Raw genomic sequence first — 27313 nt, 5'->3', positions numbered from 1 at the left:
GAGAAAGGTGTAGTTCTTTGTTCTTGGAACATGCTTTTGTGACTCCAATCTTGAAACAGTCCAAAACGGGTCTTTTGAAATTTGAAAATTATAGACCTACTAGCTGATGCCCCAGCGTTGCACGGGTATTTAATTATAGCAATAACACTGTAAATGGATTCAAATAAAGATACTTTATAGTGTTGAATGAAATTATTTTTTTACAGCTTAATAAAAAGTACAATATTCAAATTATAATGTGAAATATTTGACAAAATTAATACAATACAACCAACGCAAAACGTGATTATAAACAACAATTTTAGTTTCACCTCCTGGAGCAAGAAAATATAAATTCTTGGGTGAACCCACCCTTGAGCAAGCAACATAGAGTTGTGGGCTGCGAGACCCCCAGAACATATCACCCCAGGTAGTGAGGGATCTGCATACCAAATTTCGTTCAAATCGGTCAAGCCGTTTTTGAAGTACTGTGAGAATGGCAGCTTTTTACATTTTTTCCATTGACATGAATGGGTGAAATCTGATTTTCTGTTTGTAGCTCCGCCCACGTGTGCAGGTGGGCCGCAAGACCCCCAGAACATATCACCCCAGGTAGTGAGGGATCTGCATACCAAGTTTCGTTCAAATCAGTCAAGCCGTTTTTGCGTGATCGCGGCACATATATACATACACACATACATACCTCCGATTTTATATACAGTATATAGATTTCAAATCTGTCATTGTGTACAAAATTGATAGTTAAGGTGGTTATCAGACAGTTAGTTGAGTTTGTTATAGAAATGATCTTCTACATCCAAGACAACCGGCCATAGAAAAGATTATAATACTGAGAGATATTTTTCTGGTTGTTTTGTTAGATATAAAACCAGCATTTGACATAGTAGATTCTATAATATTGATTCATTTACTGAAAAAGGTAGGAATTGGAGGGACTATTTTATCCTTGTTAGATAGTTTTCAAACTGAATGGACCTTCTCTGTGATACATGATAATTATAAATCAGATATTAGTTGGATACCTTGCACTGTTTTGTAGTTCATCCCTTTCACCTGTTTTGTTTAACATCTATGTTAGCTCATTATTGCAGTTAATACATACACTTGATATTAATGGTTATATGTAAGCAGATGATTTATTGTTAACTTTTCCTACTCAAAGAGATTTATTAGACATAGCTCCATTGCAATTATGTTTAGAGAATGTACAAGGGTGGCTAATCAATCAGGGTATGTGTATGAGTGTTGAGAAATCTATTTCCTGTTGGATCTATTGGGGTCTGACTCCACCTTCAGAATCAGTCTCTTTTAGAATATTGTGTACAATTCTGGAGGCCACACCTTCAAAAAGATATAAAAAGGATAGAGTCGGTCCAGAGGAAGACTACTAAAATGGTGTGTGGTGTTCGTGATAAGGCGTATGGGGACAGACTTAAAGATTTCAATCTGTATACTTTGGAGGAAAGGCGGGAGGGGGGAGATATGATAGAGACATTTAAATACCTACGTAATATAAATGTGCATGAGTCGAGTTTCTTTCATTTGAAAGGAAACTCGGCAATGAGAGGGCATAGGATGAAGTTAAGAGGTGATAGGCTCAGGAGTAATCTGAGGAAATACTTTTTTACAGAAAGAGTGGTAGATGCATGGAACAGTCTCCCAGAAGAGGTGGTGGAAACAGACTGTGTCTGAATTCAAGAGGGCCTGGGAAAGGCACATGGGATCTCTTGGAGAGAGAAAGAGATAATGGTTACTGCAGATGGGCAGACTAGATGGGTCATTTGGCCTTTATCTACCATCATGTTTCTATGTTTCAATTGTTTAATCTTTTAAATATCTGGGTGTAATATTTGATGCAGCATTGTCATTTGATCAGTATGTGGATAATGATGTTAGACAGGGCTTCATGGTATTAAGGATGTTGAAGGTAATTAAATGATCAATGGGTAAAGCCTCCTTTTTTACTTTGGTTCATCCATTATTTAAGTGTAAAATTGATTATGCTATTTCATTGCTAATAGGTTCTACTAAGAAAAATTTTAAGAAACTTAAAACACTTCAAAATGTGGCTTTAAAAAAGTTACTGGAAAAAGCAAACAAGATTATGTTACTCCTCTCTTGATTGAAGAGAGTTCTAATTACCTGATTTTAATTGTTTTTAAAATTGTTCTTACGGGGGGTCTGATAATGCTTTCTAAGTTGCTGAAGCCTTATAGTCCACCCAGATTATTGCATTTGAGTCAAGAACATCTTTTGGAAATTCAAAAATTGCATGAAATTAAATTGCACAAGAAAGTTTTTGTTGGTGTTGTCCCAGAATTTTGGAATTCGCTTCCACAGTCATTGAAATTGGGAACTTCTTTGCTTAGATTTAAGAAGTCCTTGAAAGCTTATTTATTTCAGCATGCTTTTGGTGTACAGTTATAAGTTTTATGAAGATGGTGAAGGGCTTGCTTGGGGATTGATATAGGGAGGCTTTTGGTATGGGTTTTCCTTTTTATGATGGAGTTATAGTGGTACTTTGGATTACGAGCATAATCCGTTCCAGGAGCATGCTCGTAATCCAAAATGCTCGTTTATCAAAGCGAGTTTCCCCATAGAAAATAATGGAAACTCGTTTTGATATGTTCCCCCCCCCCCCCGAGAACCGGCATTGCTCCCCCCGAAGGCCCCCCCCCCGCGATCCGGCACCCCCCGCCACGATCCGGCAGTCCCCCGACGCGATCCTGCACCCCCGACTCGATTGGGTACCCCCCCATCGCTTCTTACAGTCATCTGGGCATCGGCACCGGCATGTCCTATGCTTGGTGCCGGTGCCCAAAGATAGGCCACCTCTTCTCCTGGGCCTTGAGCATCTGCACATGCTCAAGGCCTGCGAGTTCACGTTCTGACAATATTAAAGAAAATCCTGGTGCCGGTGCCCAGATGTCTGTAAGAAGCGGCGGGGGGGTGCCCGATCGCGGCGGGGGGTGCCCAATCGAGTCGGAGGGGGTGCCTGATTGCATGGGGGGGTGCTCGGGGTCAGTATTTGAGTTGGTTTGTAAAATATAATGCTGCTACTTTACATTTATGCATTAAAATTAGCAATTATACTTTTGACCCCTTCATAAGGATATCAAAGGCAGCAGTGTAAGAAAGATGTAAAATCACAGATCATTGGCATGCAATCTAAATCAAGTCTCTTGATCCCACAAGCTGTCTGGTGGCACATCTTTTGCCATGCTCAAGGGCAAAATAGTCAGTTATCTTAAGCAGCTGCCATTTAGGGACCAGATGTGCTAAAACAGTGTTTCCTCTTTTGGTGCCAATATGAAAAATATGCTTAGTACTTCTGGTACCAAATTCAAAATGAGCGACTAACTGGGATGATCTGCAACTGGGAAATCAGTTACATAAAGAATGGAGAAAAATGACTCAGATATAACTGCACCCTCCCATTACCGAAGTACTATAAGAGTAGGGGCAAAAAATACCATCATGCGCCAGAAAAAAAACTCCACACACTCCGAAAAGCTGGAAGCAGATCAAACCCCGCTCTCAGGCAGGAATCAGATGCTCTTCATAAAATATTCAAACGTCCGCTGTTTGTCACAAATACCCTTGACAGGGAGATCCCTGTTTCACTTTTGCTGTGTCAGAAGGGAGTCCTATTCAAACCACCAGCTCTACTCCGAAAGAAATGGGAGCACCTTTTAAACATTGTAATCTGCATAGAACTTCACGGTCCTGCGGTATATAAACTGTTATTATTATTTTTATTGTATTATTTGTTTGCTTATCTGTTGCACTTACTGTTGGCTTTTGAAAATGAATAAAGTTAAAAAAAAAAGAAAGAAATGACTCTATTTATGTAACCGATTTCCCAGTTGTAGATCATTCCAGTCAGTCGCTCATTTTCTGTGTGATTTTTGTGAGTTTGACTCTTCTTTTTTGACTTTTTTGGGGAACCAAATTCAAAATCACAGTCATAATGGCAGAAAGCCCAAGATGCACAGAAGCCAAGTGGGTAATTGTAGTGTTTGAGATTTTCCTTAGAGGAGGAAAAAAGAAGACATTATGGGCTCCTTTTACAAAGTAACGCTAAACCACCTGCCGCACTACCTCCTCTGGAGCAGGCGGTAGTTTTTCAGCCAGGCGGGGGTTAGCGCATGATGAAAAGTCGCGCGCATTAAATCCACTAGTAAGGCTTTGTAAAAGGAGCCCTATATTTTTTCTTTTCTTATTTTTTTTGTCTCTCTTTTCCTTGAAGTTCTTTCTTTCTTTCTTTTATTTGTACTAGTTTTTGGTTTCTTAGCCTTTTTGTGAACTCAATACCATGAGTATTACATTCAGCCTATACAGTATTTGAAAAGGATAAGGAAAGATAAGGAAAGACAAGGAAAGAAAAGGCAGTAAAGATAAGGAGTATCATTCGCTTGACAAGCAGAAGTATGCAAAATGATCCTTTCCTTCAGAGCACATTGCCTATTTTGTGTATAGTTGTTTTCACTCATTCCTTTGCATTACTCTACTCTACTGTCTTGTATTTTATTTACTGCAGGCTGCTGAGTGATGCTTCCTTTTCAAGGCAACTTTATGGACAGGTTTATTTAAATGTATTTTAAAGCTAACATTCCAACTTGCTGCAAATATCAAAATCTCTATATTTATGCACATCACTCAACCTTACATGCTGTAAGAAGGATTAGGAGAATTTCCTGTCACAGCAGAGAAAGAAATTCTGGTATTATGTTGTTAAAATAATGGCTGTTCTGTCTCCTGGGCAAGAACAAGAAATTTTCTACCACATCATAAATTTATCATCCTTCCTAACCTCATCATTACCACCGAAACTTAGTGAGTCAAACACACAAGAACATCTGTTTGACAGCAAAGCTGTATTTCCAAATTAGCTCTTTACAGTTTCCAGGGACTATAATATAAAGTTGCTGCATGAGCGCCACCTGCTGGTATTTCTTAAAATTGGAATTAGGTTTATACAGTCTAATAATAATAAAAGGTGCTTTGACCCATTCATTACACTCAAATATGAAATCATGAAGCTACCTAATAAACTGCAAGCGTGCAAAAGTAAACATAATATATAGCCAATAACTTTTTATAAGCAATAGTATTAATAGCATTCAACAATGGAATGCTAAAATAAAAATCATTACATTACATTACATTACATAAGTGATTTCTATTCCGCTTGTGCCTTGCGGTTCTAAGCGGATTACAAGTTAGAAGACTGGACATTTCCAGTAGCATTGCAGTACATATAAACAAGAATGCGTTAAGTTACAATTGTTGTTCTGGACTTTTCCAGGATAAATTGGTAGTAGATAGTAGATAGTGATAGGTTGTTTAGACGAATAGAGATAATATTGTCCGGATTCTGTTGTTTAGACGAGTAGAGATAATACTGTTCGGATTCGGGTGTTGCTGGTGGTGGTGTTTGGGTAGTCATGAGAGCATTATCTTAAACTTTTATGAGGTTATGATGATGGGAAGTGTTTTTTGAAGAGATGAGTTTTGATTTCTTTTCGGAATGCTTTAATGTCTATTGATTTGGTCAGTAGATTGGTGATGGTAGTATCGATCTTTGCTGCCTGTGTCGCTAAAAGGCTGTCGTATAGTTTCTTTCGTCGTGTTCCTTTGAGAGGGGGGTGAGTGAATAGGCTCTGGGTTCTCCTTGATCTGTGTGAGAGGTTACGGTGTAGTCTGTTGTTTAGGTAGCTGGGTGCTGTTCCATGTATTACCTTGTATAGTAGACAGTAGAATTTGAACTGAGATCTTGCTTTTATTGGTAGCCAGTGTGAGTCTAAGTATGCTTTGGTGATGTGGTCGTATTTGCCTAGTGAGTAGATGATTCTGAGGGCTGTGTTCTGAACTGTCTGTAATTGTTTTGTCATGTAATTTGGGCATGATAGGTATAGGCTGTTACAGTAATCTACAATACTCAGTACTAGGGATTGTACTAATATCTTGTATTGATCTTTGTTGAAGAATTTTCTTATTTTTCTTAGGTTACGTATTGTGAAGAATGCTCTTTGGATGATTTTGTGGATTTGAGACTGCATTGTGCAATTTCTGTCTAGTAGGATTCCCAGGATTTTGAGTGTGCTTTGCATTGGGTACTTGATTGTGTTTACTTCTAGTTCTGTGAGAGATGGTTTTTTTTTCCCTTTCCAGTAGTAGGAATTTAGTTTTTTCCGAGTTCAGTTTTAGTTTATGACTTGACATCCATTTTTCTACCGTTTCCATTATCATTTTCAGGTAGTTTGTGGATAAGGGGTCTTGAATATTAAAGGGGAGGAGGATAGTTATATCATCTGCGCAGCTGAATGATACTGTGTTTAGGGCGTCTAGGGTTATGCCTAGGGATGCTATGAAGAGGTTGAATAATATGGGTGATAATGGTGATCCTTGTGGTACTCCACATGGGTTTGACCATGGGTCGGATATGTGCTCTTTTGATTTGACTTTGTATGTTCGTGTTTTGAGGAAGCTTTGGAACCATTTGTGAACATTACCTGAAATTCCTATTGCGTCTAATATCTGGAGTAGTGTGTGATGGTCAACTAGGTCGAATGCCGCAGAGAGATCGAGTTGAATGAGAAGCAGCTTGTTTCCTTTGCTGAGGTGTTGTCGGGCAATGTCTAATAGTGATACCAATAGAGTTTCTGTGCTGTGGTTGGATCTGAATCCAGATTGTGATGGATGTAGTATGTGATGGTCTTCAAGGTAGTTGGAGAGGTGTTGTGCGACAAGGCCTTCTGTTATTTTAATGTATAGAGGGATTGAAGCGATTGGTCTATAGTTTGCAGGATTATCTATAGGACCTTTGGGATCTTTTAGGATAGGTGTAATTATGATTTCTCCTAATTCCGGTGGGAAATGACCTTCACTTAGTGTTGTTTGAAGCCATAGTGTGAGGCTAGCTTTAAATTTGGTGGAAGCTGTTGCTAGTAAGTATGAGGGACAGTTGTTCAAGTCACATGAGGATTTGCTGTATTTTTTGTAAAGCCTGTTCAAGTCTGACCATTGTATCTTTGGGAAGTTTGTCCATATCCTGTCTGCTGGGATTGCTTCATCTGTTTTGGGATTAATTCGTATTTCTTCTATGTTGATTCTTGAACATATCAAACTATACAATTAAGTTCCACAAAGCAAGTACTATACTGTAGAAATGGAAAGCAGTTGAACTGCTTTCATTTTTTGTTATGTTATTAATAATATAATTTTATTAACATTACAAAAATAAATACAGATCATCTACTTCTCATTTCTACAGTATTAGCCCACTGCAATTTATAGTGTTGCACAATTTTGCTATTTAAAACATGTTAGGAGGTAAATATTGTGTGTTATTTCCTTAATACATATAAATAATTACCTCCTAAATGTCATATTTCCTGAATTTGGGAACAATGGCATGTCAGAAGAAATGGCAAAATTGTGCAATATTATTAGTATATAAGTTGCAGTGGACTGTCTACTAATGAGAAGCAAAAAATCTCAAATGCAAAATACTTCACAGAATTCCTATGAAACTTTTACCGCAGTGGCTAGCAATAAAAAAACCCTAACAAGGCTTGATAAAAGGGGGCCAAACATACCCCCCCTTTTATAAAACCGTAGTGCAGTTTATAGTGCTGGCATGACGGTAACAGCTCTGATGCTCATAGAATTCACCACAGCCAGCCCTACAAACCGCACTACAGTCTTGTAAAAAAAAAAAAAAAAAAAGAGAGAGAGGGGAGGGGGTTAGTAATAGAAACATAGAAACATGATGGCAGATAAAGACCAAATGGTCTATCTAATGTGCCAATCCGCAGTAACCATTATCTCTTTCTCTCTCTGAGAGATCCCGCGTGTCTATACCAGGCCCTCTTGAATTCAGACACAGTCTCTGTCTCCACCACCTCTTCTGGGAGACTGTTCCATGCACCTACCACCCTTTCTGTAAAAAAGTATTTCCTTAGATTACGCCGGAGCCTATCACCTCTTAACTTCATCCTATGCCCTCTCATTGCAGAATTTCTTTTCAAATGAAAGAGACTCAACTCATGCACATTTTTATTATGTAGGTATTTCAACGTCTCTTTCGTATTTCCCCTCTCCCGCCTTTCCTCCAAAGTATACAGATTGAGATCTTTAAGTCTGTCCCCACGAAGACCACACACCATTTTAGTAATCAGCTTGAAGTTTCTTCCTTTAGGTGTCTGATATTCAAAAACGGATGAGCACATTTTGCATTCTTTTATTTTAATTTCTTTGTTGACCCAATAGATTTGTCTGTGTACCACATTATGAGGGATACATTTGGCTATTAGAATCAACTTTTTAAGATCACTGTTTTCTAATTTTTCAATTTTGTTAATACTGAAACAAAGCTGCTATAACTTTTACAGATTATGCTTCAAAACTGAATTGAGACTATCCAATCAGCACATATTATATCTAACCAATCAGGAGACAGCTTTTGTCAACCACCACAGTCCAGACATCTAGGTAACAAGGCAGTTATAAACAGTGTGGGGCCCATAATCAAAACAAAAAAACGTCTAAAAAGTGGCCTAAATGGGTACTTGGACGATCAAAAAGCCTGATTGTCCAAGCACCCATAACCAAAGCTGGTTTTAGATACTTCTTAGGCCTTTCCCCTGCCTCTAAATGCATAGAGCAAAAAAAGGCATTTTTAGAGGTGGGTAAAGGGCGGGAGGGGGGCAAGAGGTGGGCCGACTTAGACACAGCCATACAGCAGGTATAATCAAAGGTTTAGGCAGGTTGCCTAGTCGGCACTTATACATTTTGACTTAGACCAAGTCAAAATAGGTATAAGTGCCAAAAAAGGGGCAGCAACCTGCCTACCCCCTACTGCAATAATCGTGGCAGGAGAGATGGCTCATCTGCGATCGCCCACCTCCCCGAACTGTGGCACTTCGGGGTGAGGATCGCGGCAGGGCATTTCCCCTGCTGTGATCCTCACCCCGAAGTGCTGCAATTCGGTGGGGGGGGGGGGAGGGGGCATCGCAATCATGGCAGGAGAGATGAGCCATCTCTCCTGCCGCGATCCACCCCCCCCCCCAGCAACAATCAGGGCAGGAGGGAGCTCAAGCCCTTCTGCCCGAACAACCCCCACCCTCCCTGACATGATCAGGGCAGGTGGGAGCTCAAGTTGAAGAAAGAACTCCATCTTGGAAGGATTTCTGGCCCTTTCGATTCTCCCCCTCTTGATGAATTTGTAGCTTTTCCTTTAGGATTAGTTCCTAATAAAGTGACAGGACAATTCTTATCCATGACCTCTCCCTTAGGGTCGTAGTGCAAATGATTTTATTGATCCCACATTATGTTCTCTGCAATATGCCTAATTTGATCAGGCAATTGTTTTGCTTCATAATTAGGACTCTGGAGCTCTCATGGTTACAAGTGATAGCAAGACAGCTTTTTTCCTTTTGCTCATTCACCCTACCTCCTTTCATCTTTTGGGCTTTACATTTGACAGGCAATTCTACTTCAATTGTAGTTTGCTGATTGGTTGTTTGGTATCCTGCACATATTTTGAGACTTTTTCAACATTTCTGGAGTGGGTGGTGTGACAGATGGTGCGCTGTTCTAATGTGGTACACTGCTTGGATGATATCCTGTTTGTGCAGGCTATGGGGCCTGACATTTTTGCATCTCTGGTGGAGGTTTTTAGTTGTTTTTGCAAGCAAATTGGGAGTCCCTCTAGCAGCAGCAAAGCCTAAAGGGTCAGCCTTGGTATTGACATTTTTGGGTATTAAATTGGACTCAGTACATATGGAGTTCAGGTTACTGTGTGATAAAGTTGTGAAGTTAGTCAGGGACATTGAGGAGGAATGGAGCACGAAGCTTACCCTGCATCAGGTTCAGTCTTTGGCTGGACAATTTAATTTTGCTTGCAGGGTTATTTGATAGGGTGCTGTGAGGAGGAGTGTGCAGCACAGTGGTTGAAGCTACAGCATCAACACCATGGGCAGGGCCGGATTTGCCTATAGGCTAACTAGGCTTCAGCCTAGGGCCTCAAGATCCATGTCACATTTTTTATAAAGATTAGTACCAATAACAACATGTTTCATTTAACATATTGATATATATCACAGTAATGATGTATTTTATTATCTCTCATGTAATTTACAAACTTAAAAATGGGAGGTGAAAGGGCCTCATAAGTGGAATAGCCTAGGGCCTCTTTTCATCTAAATCCGGCCCTGACCCTGGGGTTGGAGGTTCAAACACCACGCTGCTGCTTGTGACCCTGGGCAAGTCACTCAGTTTTCCATAGCCCCAGGCACATTAGATAGATTGTGAGCCCACCAGGACAGATAGGGAAAATGCTTGAGTACCTGATTGTAAAAACCACTTAAATAATCTTGATAGGCAGAATATTTTTTTTTTTTTAAAAACTAATACTAATTTTCTTAGGACTTTAGTAATGAACGAGTGTGGCGGTGGCTTGTCATGTCTATTTGGAACTTGGAACTGTTTTCTGATGCTTCAGGAGGCAGAAAGTTTGGGTTGTATTTTCAAGAGTCTTGTGTGGTACAATGGCTGACAGGTTAGGCACGTATGGGTCAGTCAATGAATACTGGTTTTCTTGAGCTGTTTCTTATGCTGGTATTGTTTGTCTATTGGGGGTTCGAAATTTGTTCACAGAGTAGTAATATACAATATAATAATAGTAGTCTTTAAGCCCGTTACATTAACGGGTGCTAGAATAGATGTGTCTGTCTGTCTGTGTTTCTTTCTCTCTCTCCTTGGCCGCTGTCTGTGTCCTTCTGTCTCCCTCCCCTCCTCCCCCCCCGAGCAAAGTTGTCTTCCCCCAGCGTCAGAGGGAATGTGCTAATGAGGTTGGAGAGAGGCCTGCGAGGTTCGCTAAAGCCGGCCACGATCACAGGCTGCTTTGAAGAGGAGGATCAGCGGCGGCGGTGGCAGCAGCGGTTGATCAGTGAGGGCGGGAGGGGAGAAGCTCCAGTGTGTTCCCTGCCGAGGACGCGGGCAGGGAGAGAGCTTGCCAGGCTTCCTCCAGCGATTGGGGAGTGAGGGTGGGAGGAGGGGAGTGGCCAGAACGTTCCCTGCTGCCGCATTCTAAAATAGAATTTGTCCAGGGAACAGAAAACACGGCTGCAGGGAACATGAAACCCTAAGTGCGCAGGCGCTTAGGGCAGGAGGGCAGATATGGGCAGATATGGGCAGGAGGGATCCCAGGCCCTCCTGCCCATGATGTACCCCCCCATGACCGCCCCTGAACCCCCGATCGGCCCCCCCACCCGCTGACTCCCCCCCGCCAATCCTGTGACACCACCACTACCCACCCATGTTGAGTCAGGAGGGGGGTCGCTGGGGTGGGAGGGGTTGAGCTCCCTCCTGCCCAAGCCAATCGCAGGGCAGGAGGGATTGAGCTCTGGAAACTTAGGCCACCATTCCAGGTGCAATGCAGGTATAATGTAATGACATGCAAACTTTCACGGATACTGGAGCCGGAGGCGCCCTGAGGACGCACTGCCGACTTCTAGCTCCGCGGGAGCACTCCAGTAAGGTAAGAAGAAAACAAATGTTTCTGTAGTGGGTGAGCGGAAGGGAAGTCGCGTTGATCTCCCTGGATCGCCGTCGGGAAAAGGGGCAACCTCCCTTCCGCTTCCCCTTCTTCTCCTAACCCTCCCCCCCTCCCCCCGGCTTCCCTCGCTGATTGGCGTTTCCCTATCCTCCTCCCTTCCCCCTCCCCCCCTATCTATTCGCTCCGGCTTCGGCCGATTTGGCCTCGCTCCTCCCTATACGGGATCGGAGCTTGTTTTGTAATCTAATTTGAAATATCCCTTCTTTAGGATAATATATCACCTCTTTAAAAATACTTTAAATACATTCTGTGTATTGTATCACAATATCTAACTTCTAAAGTAAAAGTCAAATATTGTACAAGTATATCAAAAGACGTCTGCATCTCTCTAGAGATTTTCTAATCAAAACAGATTTCCATGTGCCTTTCCTGCTTCTGTTAGTCAGAACTGTGAACAGTTTATTTTATTTATTTTATTTGTTTGCTCATTACTCACCTGCCAAATTAGCAGCTAGAGTTAATAACATATGCTAAAATGTGTTATTAGAAGCTCTTACTGAATAAAATAGGACCTGTGGCAAAATAATATGCATTAAATGTTCATACATGCTGATGCAGTAGTGTACGTTTATATCTTGAGCTTTTTGTCAATTATATAGTTATGCATATCCTTTAACTTCTAAGCATATATAGTAAATCTACTCATTTAATGTGACATTTATGTAACATACCTCTCTTTAGGAGGCACTTTTCAAACTATCTTTGAACACAGAGTGCAAACTCTTTACAAGCAAGCTTTATACTAGTTTTCAAAGTGAAATAAGAGCATATTTTTGGCTTTGGAACTTGTCACAGACTAAATCAACACCGTCACTTGTACATTCTTCTCCTGTGTACTTATTTTTTTTCCCAACTTTATTTAAATAATTTTCATGAATAACAAAAAACATACAGCGAAAATTGAAGACATAATAAACCCTTATACAATAATACTTAAAAAAAAAGTTAGAGTAATTTTTTAGCAGTTCACTTAATTTGGAAGTCTAACCAGGCATCTATTCTGGGTTTATTTTATAAAAATAGACTATCTGATGCCCCGGCGTTGCACGGGTATTTAATTATAGCAATAACACTGTAAATGGATTCAAATAAAGATACTTTATAGTGGTGAATGAAATTATTTTTTTACAGCTTAATAAAAAGTACAATATTCAAATTATAATGTGAAATATTTGACAAAATGAATACAATACAACTAACGCAAAACGTAATTATAAACAACAATTTTAGTTTCACCTCCTGGAGCAAGAACATATAAATTCTTGGGTGAACCCACCCTTGAGCAAGCAACATAGAGTTGTGGGCTGCGAGACCCCCAGAACATATCACCCCAGGTAGTGAGGGATCTGCATACCAAGTTTCGTTCAAATCGGTCAAGCCGTTTTTGATGTACTGTGAGAATGGCAGCTGTTTACATTTTTTGCATTGACATGAATGGGTGAAATCTGATTTTCTGTTTGTAGCTCCGCCCACGTGTGCAGGTGGGCCGCGAGACCCCCAGAACATATCACCCCAGGTAGTTGGAATTACTGTGAGAATGGCAGCTTTTTACATTTTTTCCATTGACATGAATGGGTGAAATCAGATTTTCTGTTTGTAGCTCCGCCCACGTGTGCAGGTGGGCCACGAGACCCCCAGAACATATCACACCAGGTAGTGAGGGATCTGCATACCAAGGTTCGTTCAAATCAGTCAAGCCGTTTTTGAATTACTGTGAGAATGGCAGCTTTTTACATTTTTTCCATTGACATGAATGGGTGAAATCTGATGTTCTGTGTGTAGCTCCGCCCACATGTGCAGGTGGGCCGCGAGACCCCAAGAACATATCACCCCAGGTAGTGAGGGATCTGCATACAAAGTTTCGGTCAAATCGGTCAAGCCGTTTTTGAATTACTGTGAGAATGGCAGCTTTTTACTTTTTTTCCATTGACATGAATGGGTGAAATCTGATGTTCTGTTTGTAGCTCCGCCCACATGTGCAGGTGGGCCGCGAGACCTCCAGAACATATCACTCCAGGTAGTGAGGGATCTGCATACCAAGGTTCGTTCAAATCGGTCAAGCCGTTTTTGAATTATTGTGAGAATGGCAGCTTTTTACATTTTTTCCATTGACATGAATGGGTGAAATCTGATGTTCTGTTTGTAGCTCCGCCCACGTGTGCAGGTGGGCTGCGAGACCCCCAGAACATATCACCCCAGGTAGTGAGGGATCTGCATACCAAGTTTCGTTCAAATCGGTCAAGCCGTTTTTGAATTACTGTGAGAATGGCAGCTTTTTACTTTTTTTCCATTGATATGAATGGGTGAAATCTGATGTTGTGTTTGTAGCTCCGCCCACGTGTGCAGGTGGGCCGCGAGACCCCCAGAACATATCACCCCAGGTAGTTGGAATTACTGTGAGAATGGCAGCTTTTTACATTTTTCCCATTGACATGAATGGGTGAAATCTGATTTTCTGTTTGTAGCTCCGCCCACATGTACAGGTGGGCCGTGAGACCCCCAGAACATATCACCCCAGGTAGTGAGGGATCTGCATACCAAGGTTCGTTCAAATCGGTCAAGCCGTTTTTGAATTACTGTGAGAATGGCAGCTTTTTACATTTTTTCCATTGACATGAATGGGTGAAATCTGATGTTCTGTTTGTAGCTCCGCCCACGTGTGCAGGTGGGCCGCGAGACCCCCAGAACATATCACCCCAGGTAGTGAGGGATCTGCATACCAAGTTTCGTTCAAATCGGTCAAGCCGTTTTTGAATTACTGTGAGAATGGCAGCTTTTTACATTTTTTCCATTGACATGAATGGGTGAAATCTGATGTTGTATTTGTAGCTCCGCCCACGTGTGCAGGTGGGCCGCGAGACCCCCAGAACATATCACCCCAGGTAGTGAGGGATCTGCATACCAAGTTTCGTTCAAATCGGTCAAGCCGTTTTTGAATTACTGTGAGAATGGCAGCTTTTTACGTTTTTTCCATTGACATGAATGGGTGAAATCTGATGTTCTGTTTGTAGCTCCGCCCACGTGTGCAGGTGGGCCACGAGACCCCCAGAACATATCACCCCAGGTAGTGAGGGATCTGCATACCAAGTTTCGTTCAAATCGGTCAAGCCGTTTTTGAATTACTGTGAGAATGGCAGCTTTTTACATTTTTTCCATTGACATGAATGGGTGAAATCTGATGTTGTATTTGTAGCTCCGCCCACGTGTGCAGGTGGGCTGCGAGACCCCCAGAACATATCACCCCAGGTAGTGAGGTATCTGCATACTAAGTTTCGTTCAAATCGGTTAAGCCGTTTTTGCGTGATCGCGGCACATACACACACACACACACACACACACATACATACATACACACATACATACCTCCGATTTTATATATATAGATTCTGGCTTTATTCAAATCTATGCTAATAACTCACCTTATTTTGAGGATGCTTTTAGCTCCTAGCTTCTATTCACCTGTTTGGTATCCATGTTTGTTTTAATCATTCCCACCAAAAGTAGTGCCCTAATCCCTTTGATGTTGTCCAGTGGAAGGTAACAAAATTGGTATGAGGTTAGTACCAAAAGATGTATAAGAAGATTCTGGAAGAGGAAATTCCTCTATATGTAGAGGAAAGAGGGATGGGGAGATATGATACAGATGTTAAAATATTTGAAAGTTATTAATAAAGAAAGAAATCTTTTCCAGAGAAGGAAAAATGGTAAAACTAGAGGACATGAATTGAGGTTGCGGAATGGTAGACTTAGGAGTAATGTCAGGAAATGCTTTTTTCACAGAGAGGGTGGTTGATGGTTGGAATGCTCTCCCAAGGGAGGTGATGGATATGAAAACAGTAATGGAATTCAAAAAGGCACGGGATAAGCAGGAAGGATCTCTAATTAGAAAATGAATGATATAAAAAACAAAACTTTAGCTGCCTGTGTATTTGGAGCTTGCATAATGACTTGGGATGTGAAGAACTAAGGCTGGTATTGGGCAGATTTGCACAGTCTGTGTCCCATATATGCCAATCGATTTAGGATGAACTGGAGAGAGTTTTGATAGACACTCCAGAAATTTGGAACATGAAGACAATGCCAGATATATAGTTATGTCCCAGAAATGTAAAAAAAAAAAAAAAAGACAATTCAATCATGAATTAATAATGAGTGTTATTATTGGGCAGACTAGATGAACTGTTCTGCAGTCATTTACTGTGTTACTTATTTGTTTCTTTTTGTCTCAAAGAGATTCCAAGCTCTATTGAGCAGGGACTATCTCTTGTTTAATGTATAGTGCTTACATCTAAGTAGAACTATAGAAATGATAAGTACAGTAATGGTAAAAATACATAGGAACCTATGTGGCTCGTTTTCAATAGAAAAAAGATCTCTAAAAAAATATCATGAGATCAGATAGAAACATAGAAACGTAGAATATGACGGCAGAAAAGGGCTGTAGCCCATCAATTCTGCCCACGCTAATGACCCACCCCCAGACTTCAACCGGCTAGAGATCCCACATACATATCCCATTTCTTTTTGAAATCGAGCACGCTGCTGGCTTTAATCACCTGCAATGGAAGTTCATTCCAATGATCGACTACCCTTTCGGTGAAGAAATACTTCCTGGCGTCGCCATGAAATTGCCCACCTTTGATTTTCAGCGGATGACCTCTTGTGGTTGAAGGTCCTTTAAGAAAGAAGATATCGTCTTCCACCTTGATGCAGCCCGTGATATATTTAAAAGATGGACACTATTTTTGCCTAAACACCTAAGCTATGATTTTTGATACTCTAATTTGAGATATTTTCCTTTGAAGTTCATCCAACTTTGAAGGAGACATATTGGGGCGTGTTTGGGTGGGACTTAGGCCAGTGGCGTACCTAGCATATGTGATACCCGGGGCCCATCATTTTTGAACCCCCCATCTGTGTGAAAAACATGATTTTACTAACAATACACACGTCACAGAAGAGTATACCTAGGAAAAGGCAGCATCTTACATACTGCAGTGAGCAGTACATCAATACACCCATTGTAAAACTAAACAAGCCAGACTAGTACAGATCAATCCTACACAGTCAATCCTAACAGAAAACCATGTTTTTTCGAACAAACAGAACACAGAAAACACCTTCACCTAGTGTGGATTATGTACTCACAAACTAACTCTCCCCTATTACAAAACTGTAGTGTGGTTTTTAGCCATGGTGGTAACAGCTCAGACGCTCATAGAATTCTGAGCATCAGAGCAGTTACCACCAAGATCAATGCTAGAAAACGTTCTACAGTTTTGTAAAAGGGAAGATAAAATAGAAATACGTAGACAAAGGTTAAACTGAAGCACCAAGAAGCTGGACTCTGTATATAATGCAACACCACACAACAGAAACAGCGATGCATCTCCCCTAAAGCAAAAATAAATAAATATAATTTTTTTCTACCTTGTCTTCTCTGGTTTCTGCTTACCTCATCTTGTCACTTTCTTCCTTTCATCCACTGTCTACCCTCTCTCTGCCTCTTCTATATGGCATCTTCTCTCCTTCTGTTCCCCTTCTAGAAACTTTATGCCTCCCCCTTCCATCTATCCCTTCACCCCCATTGGTCTGGCATCTATCTTCTTCCCTTCCCTCCTCCAATGGTCTGGCATCTCTCTCCTCTCCACTTCTTCCCTCTCTCACACCCCCATGGTCTGGCATTTCACTCTCTCCTTTCCCTTAACCCCACTTCCATTAGCATTTGCCCCCTTTCTTTCCCTCCAACCCAATTCCAAGCAGTATCCTTCCCCCTTATATTTCTTTCCCTGCACACCAATTACATCAGCATCTTCCCCCTTTTCCTCCCTCCACCACCCTTCCATACCACCCTGACCCCCTTTCTCACCATCCATCACCCTTCCATACCATCCTGACTCCCCCTTTATCACCCTTCACCACCTTTCCATACCACTCTGACCCCTTTTCTCACCCTTCACCACCCACCATGGGACCTTCCTGCACTTCAGCGCAGCTGCCGACTCTGCTCCGAAATAAGTACGGCAGCCGCAAAGAGGTGCTGTTTAGAGCAGTACGGGAGGTTGCGAACCCAGCTGGCAGTGCACCACCCTTGGGATGGCACCTGGGGCTGTCCGCACCCCCCACCCTTGGTACGCCACTGACTTGGGCATTCCTGAATGATAGAGTTTTTATGCAATAATGAAATTAAACCATAATGCCCGGGACAAAAATTTAGACAGTTTTGTCTAGATCTGTTTTAAAGCATGACTATTAAGGGAATTTTCAAAACTCTAAGACATCAAAAAAAACCTTCATAAATTGGCACTTGGACATCCTAATTGACAGGACATCCAAGTGCAAATTTTTGAAACCATCTTTCTGGATGTCTTGCGAGCTGTTCCACCCACTGTGCGTCCAAGAGTAAAGGTCAGCATTTTAGAGGCATGCTCTGGGCGTTCTTTGGATAGGCTTTGGGTGGGCTTAGATTTGGATGTCTTGCGATGATAACTGAACCATTCCCAGGATGTTCTGAGCTAGACCTGTTTTAAAAACATCTAAGTGCCAAAAAGGGACTCAAACTGACCAGATGACCATGGTAGTGATTAAGCTATAACCCCCCCCCCCCCATACACACACACTCCCCCAGTGGTCACAGACTGCCCTCCCACCTCTCAAAAATCTGAACGAAACAGTACACACCTGTCTCTAGAACAGTAGCACCTGGTATGCAAAATTCTAGTAAGGCTTCACACAGGTGTCTTAAGTAACCTTGTGAGTAGGCTTTTGGGGTGGTAGACAGGTGGGGAGATATGGGGAGAGTTTTGGAAGAATCACCATACATTAGAAGAAGGTTATGATGAGATATACTTCTGAAGCTCTTTATGTGAATTCACAGCAGTGCCCTCTAAGGTGCTCCACTTCTCTGTTAGTACGACTATGTGGCCAGTCCATTACAATGCTGACACCTCTCACGTCCAAATGATCTGCATTAGGGCATTTTGAACTTGGATGGTTTTGTGGTTGAAAATGGTGAATAAAGTTGGATGTCCTAAGGGTTGGACATCCTGTTGGCCAAGATGTCCAAGTAGGAGTATTAAATTTATTTTTATTTTTTTTAATATCGTGTGGTGATGATGGTTTCAAAAATGACCATTTCTCCACCTCTGACCTTGGACGTCCTGTGGGAAACATCCAAAGTCAGTACAGGGGGGCGGCCTATGCAGAGGGGTGGCCTATATGCAGGTAAATACGGTATATTTTTCTTTTTTTTATGACCTATGTAGACATTTTGGTCCTTTGTACATCTATATTTTTTTGGCCATTTTCAAATATAAATACGTCCACATAAAAAATGCATAAAATAAAGTTTTTATCGTGGCATTCTTAATAAACTGTTCAGACAGCTGAGCATAGCGGAGGGGATCATCTAAGACTGCAGTGAATTTCACATTAAAAGTCCCAGCTATATATGTCACTATATCTTGCTTATATTTTATGGCGAGTCCTCCAAAACCCACCCAAAACTTACTGTACCCACCTTTATACAACAATAGCCCTTATGCCTGCAGGTGTCATCTTAATGTGGGTAAAGTAAGTTTTGGAGGACTCACCGTACAATATAAGCAAGATATGGTGACATCTGTACCTGGAACTTTTAATGTGAAATTCACTGCAGTAACCTCTGCTCTCTGAGCTCAAATGTCTGTGCTTACATCCGAAGCTGCTTGGGCTGAGACATTTTCAGCACCCCCTCGAAATACAGACTAGAATGTACTGTTTATTTTTAACATATTTGGATGGTAGGAGGATATCAGTGACCACTGGGGGAGTAAAAGGGGGGGGGGTCATGCCTTAATGCCTCCAGTGGTCATCTAGTCAGTTTGAGCATCTTTTTAGCATTTACTGTATACACTTTTAAAACAGATCTAGCTCCAAATGTATGAAAAACACCCATGACCTTTTCTTAGAGGTTTGATTATGCCTGAGGAATGTCCAAGACATAAGCCTGCCCTAAGCCCACCCAAAACACATCGCTAACATGCCACCTTAAGATTTGGACACACTGGAGAAAAAGCAAGCAGAAATACATCTAGAAAATCTGTTTGTGAATGCCCACTTGGATGTTTTGACTAGTAAGATATCCAAGTGCTGGTTTATGCTGCCTTTTGGATGTCTGTCTTTTTTGAAAATGAGCCTGACAGGTTTAGCGTGCGGTAATTTTGTGCGTGCGCTATAAACGCTAGCGTACCTTAGCAAAAGGGGCCCTAAATTGTGTTCCATAAAAGGGAAGCATTTTAAAAAATAATAATAATGGTGGATCTGCTGCAAAGCTAGAGTCCTAGCCACTTCACTAACACGAGGTCTATTTCTGTATGTTGGCAATGAAACACAGCAAAACGCAGAAAATGATACTTAATGTGTAGCCGGTTGTTAAATTTTACTGGACTTAGTGTTCTAGAAAGAAAGCACTACACGATCATGTCCCATTGCTAAACTGAGCCCCAGGGCTTTCTTAGGTTCAGCACAACTATTAAAAAGATAAAGGCCAAATAGCTATTTCCACCAAATTTTACTATTGGAACAAGGCTTTATAATGCATTTGTAATATATTGGAAGACACAGGGACCTTTTTACTAATCTGCAGTAAGATTTACAGCTACCAAGGCTTAACGTGAAATTTTACTGTGTGGTAGAAGCAAATTTTATGTGACAGTTGTCCCCTGTTAAAAGTTCCCTTAATGGTACTGAGGAAGCTGTGAATGTGGAAGCCTTTGGGGGAAATGCTATAAAAAGTGGTCAAAAATTGTCAATGGAAGATGATATTTTCTTTCTCAAGGGACCCTTGGCCACAAGAGGGCACCTGCTCAAACTCAGGGGCGGAAAATTTCATGGCGACACCAGAAAGTATTTCTTCACAGAGAGAGTGGTTGATCATTGGAACAAGCTTCCAGTGCAGGTGATCGAGGCAGACAGCGTGCCAGACTTTAAGAATAAATGGGATACCCATGTGGGATCCCTATGAGGGTCAAGATAAGGAAATTAGGTCAGTAGGGCATAGACAGGGGGTGGGTAAGCAGAGTGGGCAGACTTGATGGGCTGTAGCCCTTTTCTGCCGTCATCTTCTATGTTTCTATGTTCTATCAGCACTACAAATGCTATAAAGGGCGTGAGATTCCCACACCTAACTTTTGGCACCAGACATAGTCCTGCTGAAATGTGGTGTAAATGCTGGCACCCAGGGGCTCCTTTTATCAAGCAGCGGTAGAGCGTTTTAACGCGAGCCGACGAGGTAAACGTCCCGACGCTGAATCGAAGGAGCATTGGTGCATTTACTTCACTGGCCCGTGGCTAACCAAGTTTCAAGTTTTATTAAAATTTTAATGTATCGCAATATCATTAATTCAAAGCGATTTACAATTAAAACAGGGTCTTAATTATTAACTAAAACCAACACAGACGGACATGACATACCAATACTTAAAGGAAGTAGGGAGAACTACAATAAGTATAGTACAGGATACATACAAGAAAAATACAAACAGAGGGTAAGAAACTTTAAAAGTATTGATAAAAGTATACTGCTTGATACAAGGAGCCCCAAGTTAGGCAAACTGAGGCAGTACTCTGTAAGAATGAAAGTAACTTTTCAAAAGGTCCCTGACATATCCATGTCCCTCCCATGGCACCAAGTTAAGTGCCATACTTTACAGCAGGGGAAGGGAACATAAGAACATAAGAATTGCTGCTGCTGGGTAAGACCAGTGGTCCATCGCGCCCAGCAGTCCGCTCACACAGCGGCCCTTTTGGTCAAAGACCAGTGCCCTAACTGAGACTAGCCTTACCAGCGTATGTCCTTGTTCAGTAGGAACTTGTCTAACTTTGTCTTGAATCCCTGGAGGGTGTTTTCCCCTATAACAGCCTTCGGGAGAGCGTTCCAGTTTTCCACCACTCTCTGGGTGAAGAAGAACTTCCTTACGTTTGTAGGGAATCTATCCCCTTTCAGCTTTAAAGAGTGCCCTCTCGTACTCCCTACCTTGGAGAGAGTGAACAACCTGTCCTTATCTACTAAGTCTATCCCCTTCAGTATCTTGAATGTTTCGATCATGTCCCCTCTCAATCTCCTCTATTCGAGGGAGAAGAGGCCCAGTTTCTCTAATCTGTCATTGTAGGCAGCTCTTCCAACTCCTTAAGTTTCAAGTTTAAGTTTCAAGTTTTATTAATTTTAATATACCGACCATCAAATTAATATCTGGCCGGTTAACAATAAATTTAAAAGATAAGAAGACTAAAATAAAATAGGTGTATTAATAGTATAATGTGAACATGAATAACATTACAGGACAAACCCATCTTAGTCGCTCTTCTCTGGACCCTTTCGAGTATTACTGTGTCCTTCTTCATGTACGGCGACCATTGCTGGATGCAGTACTCCAGGTGAGGGCACACCATGGCCCGGTACAGCGGCTTGATAACCTTCTCCGACCTGTTCGTGATCCCCTTCTTAATCATTCCTAGCATTCTGTTCGCCCTTTTCGTCGCCGCCGCACATTGTGTGGACGGCTTCATCGACTTGTCAATCCGCACTCCCAAGTCCCTTTCCTGGGAGGTCTCTCGATAGGCCATATTCCAGTCGGGTTTTCAGGATTTCCCCAATGACTATGCATGAGATCTATTTGCATGCACTGCTTTCAATACATATTCACTGGGGAAATCCTGAAAACCCGACTGGAATACGGCTCTCGAGGACCGGAGTTCCGTACCCCTGCTTTACAGAATTATAAACTCAATTCTCACAGGGTATACTGAGTTACGCTTTAATGATTTAAAGGTGACCAAATAAGCTGGGGCAGAGGAGGGTTCACGGCAAGAGTAGGGGAAGTCCTTGAAAAAGCTGCTGTGTTGACGAATGGATCAAAAATGTTTGAGATAAGTCCAATTAAATGAAGCTTTATATAAAGTTCTTACAATGTAAGCATTATCTATTTATTAAAAATTGAAGAATCTGAAAAGGCTAATGAGGAGGTAGGTGTTTAAATCTTAGTGCAATGAACATATTTGAGCACTAAGTGGCACCGCTGAAGCTTTTAAATCGTTAAAGCATAACACAGTATACCCTGCGAGAACTGAGTTTATAATTCATTAGTTATATCATGTGGTAAAAGAATATGTGTCTATGGCAGGGGTAGGGAACTCCGGTCCTCGAGAGCCATATTCCAGTTGGGTTTTCAGGATTTCCCCAATGAATATGCATTGAAAGCAGTGCATGCAAATAGATCTCATGCATATTCATTGGGGAAATCCTGAAAACCCGACTGGAATACGGCTCTCGAGGATAGGAGTTCCCTGCCCCTGGTCTATGGTGACTGGTTTATACTTTATAGAATAGCACGCATCCAGATGTGCATGCAGATTTTAATGGGTGTCAATTCATGTCAATAATTAGTTGTTAGCATCCAATTATTGATGCTAATTAGCTTTGTTAGCTGATTAAGTTTCACAGGCATCTTGGAAGCACAGTCAAATTTTAACTTGTGCCTTGTATAGAATCCAGGGGTTGGAGCCTTCTCTTTACTAGTAGTCCCCTCGCTAAAATTCATTTATTCAAGGAGGGATGTGATATTTTTCTGTTACAGCCCCTCAAATATGGAATTTGCTCCCAATCAACATAAGAGAAGAAAAACTACTTAGTAAGTTTAAAAGTCTCCTAAAAAGTTGGCTTTTTAAGGATGCTTTTAACTGGTTCATTTAAATTTTATTATTTTACAGTGGACTAGGAGTACTGCTAAGTGAAAATTAAGTGGGCAACCTTCTCCAACCTCTTGTTTCATTACCTATCCCTTTTTATTTGTTTGTGAATTGTATTTAATCCTTTTTTTCTCCTCCCTTTTTCAAACGTATTATTTGATTAAAATAGTACTAATTGTCTTGTTTTTTATTTTAACCTAATTTTTAACTAAATGTAAATCGCTTTGGATTTTGCGATCAAATCAAATATTTTAAATAAACTTGAAACTTTAGGAGATGGTAACTGATCCCGCATTAGCTGTGCATTACTCAGTGCGCAGTAAGTGCAGCGCAATGACTGCTGAAACCTCTCCACATCCATTCTGCACCCATGCCCCAGCTAGTTCGCCCCTAACAAGAAACACTTTTAGCACATGGGTTGGCCTGCAGTTACAGAAAAATTAGTACACATGTGGCTACCATGTTTGTGCATTGGCTGTTACCAGTGTCGTAGCTAGGCCCCCCCTCCACCTTCACACACTCCTTCCCCACCCCCTCCTGCCACGCATGGGCCTCTCCCTTCCCCCATACCCCTGTAACATTCCTGGTGTAAGCAGTGATCCCCACGCTGATGTCACTTCCTATACATGGGTTCAGGAAGTGATGTCCAGAGGAAGAGCCAATGCTGGTGCAACAGTAACTCGAGGGTTGCTGCTCACAACAGGAATGCTTTTCCCAGAGCGGCTCACAAGTATAAACATACATAATTTAAAAAAAAATACATAAAATACATATAAAACAATCACACAAATAAGTGACCATCACTTACACCTAAACAGCAATCTTAATGCCCATACTTGATATGACAAAATAAACGCCTCTTCAATAGCTTCTTAAACCTAATGAGATTATATCGCTTCCTAATACACAAAGGTAGGAGATTCCATTCTTGGGGTCCCCCCACAAGAGAACATAGTCACACGTGAGGAGTTCAATCTCAGGTCCCTTATAGATGGCACAGAGGCACTGGGGAAAGGAAGGGGCACACATGCGTGGCAGTGGAAGGGGGAGGGAGAGCGAAGAAGAGGACAGGTGCCCAAGCCCTCACCAAAATGGCACCCGGAACAGACTGTCCCCCCACCCCACCCCTTTTACTACACCACTGGCTTTTACCCTTCACTAAATTATGCTGTAACATCCTAATGCACTTTAGTAAAAGGGCCCCATAATTGTCTACATGAATACATCAGAGTTCACATGTTTTATTATACCATACTACAAGTGATAAGGAATGATAAATTGCAATCATCAACCTCTTTCTCTTCACTCTACTTAAGCTGTGAATGAGTTTTCACACTGAGAAATCTTTTCAAACACTGAAAGTGACTCAAACAGCACTAATTTATGATTATATTGAGGCTGTAGTTATTGTACCAACATTTGTTATAATAATGAGTGCCGCAGAAACAAGCAGTCTAATGGCTAGGAAAGCTATTTATACTGCTTCAGAATACAAATTCATTAGAAGAACCCACACTACCAGTGATTTTCTGTCTTTAATCGCCCGTAAGTCTTGGGTTAATTAAGACAAAGGGGAGAAGACGGGGGTAAAAAGATGTGAAACAGTTGAATTCACCAGTGGCTGATCTGGGTATCTTTTTGTCAAAATGGGAAAAAAAAATGCCACTGTCAGATGATCTCAAAAACACAAATGGAGGAAAAAATATATATGTATTCCTTCTGGAAACAGTGAACAGTGAAGATAATTCTTTTTTTTTAGAGCCTGTTCTGTAAAGCTCTTGAGAGACTGACACCCTGTATGTAAGACTTATGCCTTATTAATTTTTTCCGTTTGGCTTCCTGATGAAGATCTGAAAAACAGCAGGTCGAGGCCAAATAATTATAATTAAAGATAAGTTTTTTTCAAACTTTATTTCATTGGAAAGTACTGCAATGATTGGGTGGTGAGGCTTTTTGTGGAATTCATTCCCCTTTTTCCTCCATGTCTCTGAGCATTACCTTCCTTTGTAAAAAATTAAGTATATTAGTTAAAAATATTTTCATTTTTTGATGTTAGCGTGTTTATTATTTTGACTGTCAGATGATCTGCAGATATATTACAGTTTGTCTTTTTATTCTGGAATTCTATGAAATAGCAATTTATGGGGCAATTAAATTAAGTGGTGCCTACCTCTAGGTGTAACAAAGGGGCATGTTTTGCACCAATTTTATAACGGCATTACGGTGCACCTAAACTGTTATATACTGTGGCGTGCGGTGAGGGCTTTCAGAGGTTTCAGTGAATCCCCAGCTTTACAGCCCTGCTTTTTTATTTTATTTTTTACTTTTTGCTTGATGCAGTTTGATTTGTTGAGTAGGCAGCCTGCTCAACCAGTCAAATTCATCAAATTTTGAAAACAAGTAGGAGTATTTGTTCTATGTGAGACCGGCAACCAATAGATGAGTTTAATTGCGGTATTTTGAATCAGTTGCAGTCAATGAATTTTCTTTTGAGTTAGTCCATGGTATAGTAAATTGCAGTAGTCTATGTGTGAGATGATCAGTGAATGAATTAGAGTTTGAATAGAAGCAGGTTCTAGAACAGAGGTTATAGAACAAATTTGGTCATAGTAATTGAGATCTTTGTCAAAAAATTTTCCTAGTAGTTTTAATTTGAATTCTATTTGGAGTGGACAAGAGTTGATACATATTTGACCTGTTAAGGCAGTGGTAGGCAATTCCAGTCCTCGAGAGCCGGAGCCAGGCAGGTTTTCAGAATATCCACAATAAATGTGCATGAGATAGATTTGTATCTCAAGGAGGCAGTGCATGCAAATCCATCTCATATATATTCATTGTGGATATCCTGAAAATCTGACCTGGCTCAGGCTCTCGAGGACCGGAATTGCCTATCCCTGTGTTAAGGTATCTTTGTTTTTGACTGGGAATTGGATCCCTCGAGATTTGGCTATGTTCAGTGAAAGTCTGTTGATTCGTAGCCATAGGCTGATTTTGTCCAGTTTAAGATTGATTTCTTGGATACAATTGATGTTTGCTGGGTTAATGGGGTGAAGAAGTTGATTGTCATCAGCATAGGCAAAAGGGGTAAATCCAATAGACTGAGCTAGAGTCAAGGGAGGGGCTAAGAAGATGTTGAAAAGTAGGGGAAGAGAATAGAACCTTGTGGAACACCGTAGGTTTGAAAGTTTGGGGAAGAGGATATTCTTTTAGAGTGAACTTTGACATTCCGATCAGTGAAGTAAGAGGAAAATTAGAGGGGAGCGGAGTCGGTTATACCACTGTTTTTAAGACAGTTGAGAAGTATGTCATAATCAATTGTTTCAAAAGCAGCCGATAGATCAAGGGATATCAGGAAAACTGTTTTTCTGTGATCGTGGAAGTAGTAGATGGAGGTGGTGAGACCTAGTAAAGACAATTCAGTAGTGAAATGGAAGCTCCGTTGAACCTTTTTATATAAAAAGTGTTTTAATCTAGATTGGTATTTTAGGTTTGCATTTTAGAGCATAAGATCAGATTAAGCACAGATAGCAGTTGAGGAAAGTCCACCTCAAGTCTGATCTTTTGATGTATAGGCTCTTCAGCCAATTAGGAACAGGGTATTGCTTCTGTAGTAATTTATTTATTTTTTTTTTTTTGCTTTTTCTTCTTTTTTTTATTTTTCATTAGTCACAAGTACTTCTGCAACCACAGTATAGCTGGAAAGCATCGTGTGACCAAAGCTGTTGCTCAGGTTACAGCTTCTGTCTCTGTGCAGATAGAAAATGTTACTCAAACAGAGGGAGTGATTCCATGCGCAAGCAGTCCTCAGCTTGAATCCCTCATGAGGGAAGTAAATGAATTGAGAGAGAAGGTGGCAAGATTGAGAAGCATCCATGAGAATAAGAGGTACATCAATAAAATGCTTCATGAGACATCAAAGATGTCCAGTAGTGGGGAAGAAGAGGCCATGCTGAGGGAGGAAAG

This window comes from Geotrypetes seraphini, chromosome 1 (assembly GCF_902459505.1).
Source record: "Geotrypetes seraphini chromosome 1, aGeoSer1.1, whole genome shotgun sequence".
NCBI classification, from domain to species: domain Eukaryota; kingdom Metazoa; phylum Chordata; class Amphibia; order Gymnophiona; family Dermophiidae; genus Geotrypetes; species Geotrypetes seraphini.
The sequence above is the reverse complement of the archived record's forward strand: the minus strand, read 5'-3'. Positions refer to the sequence as shown.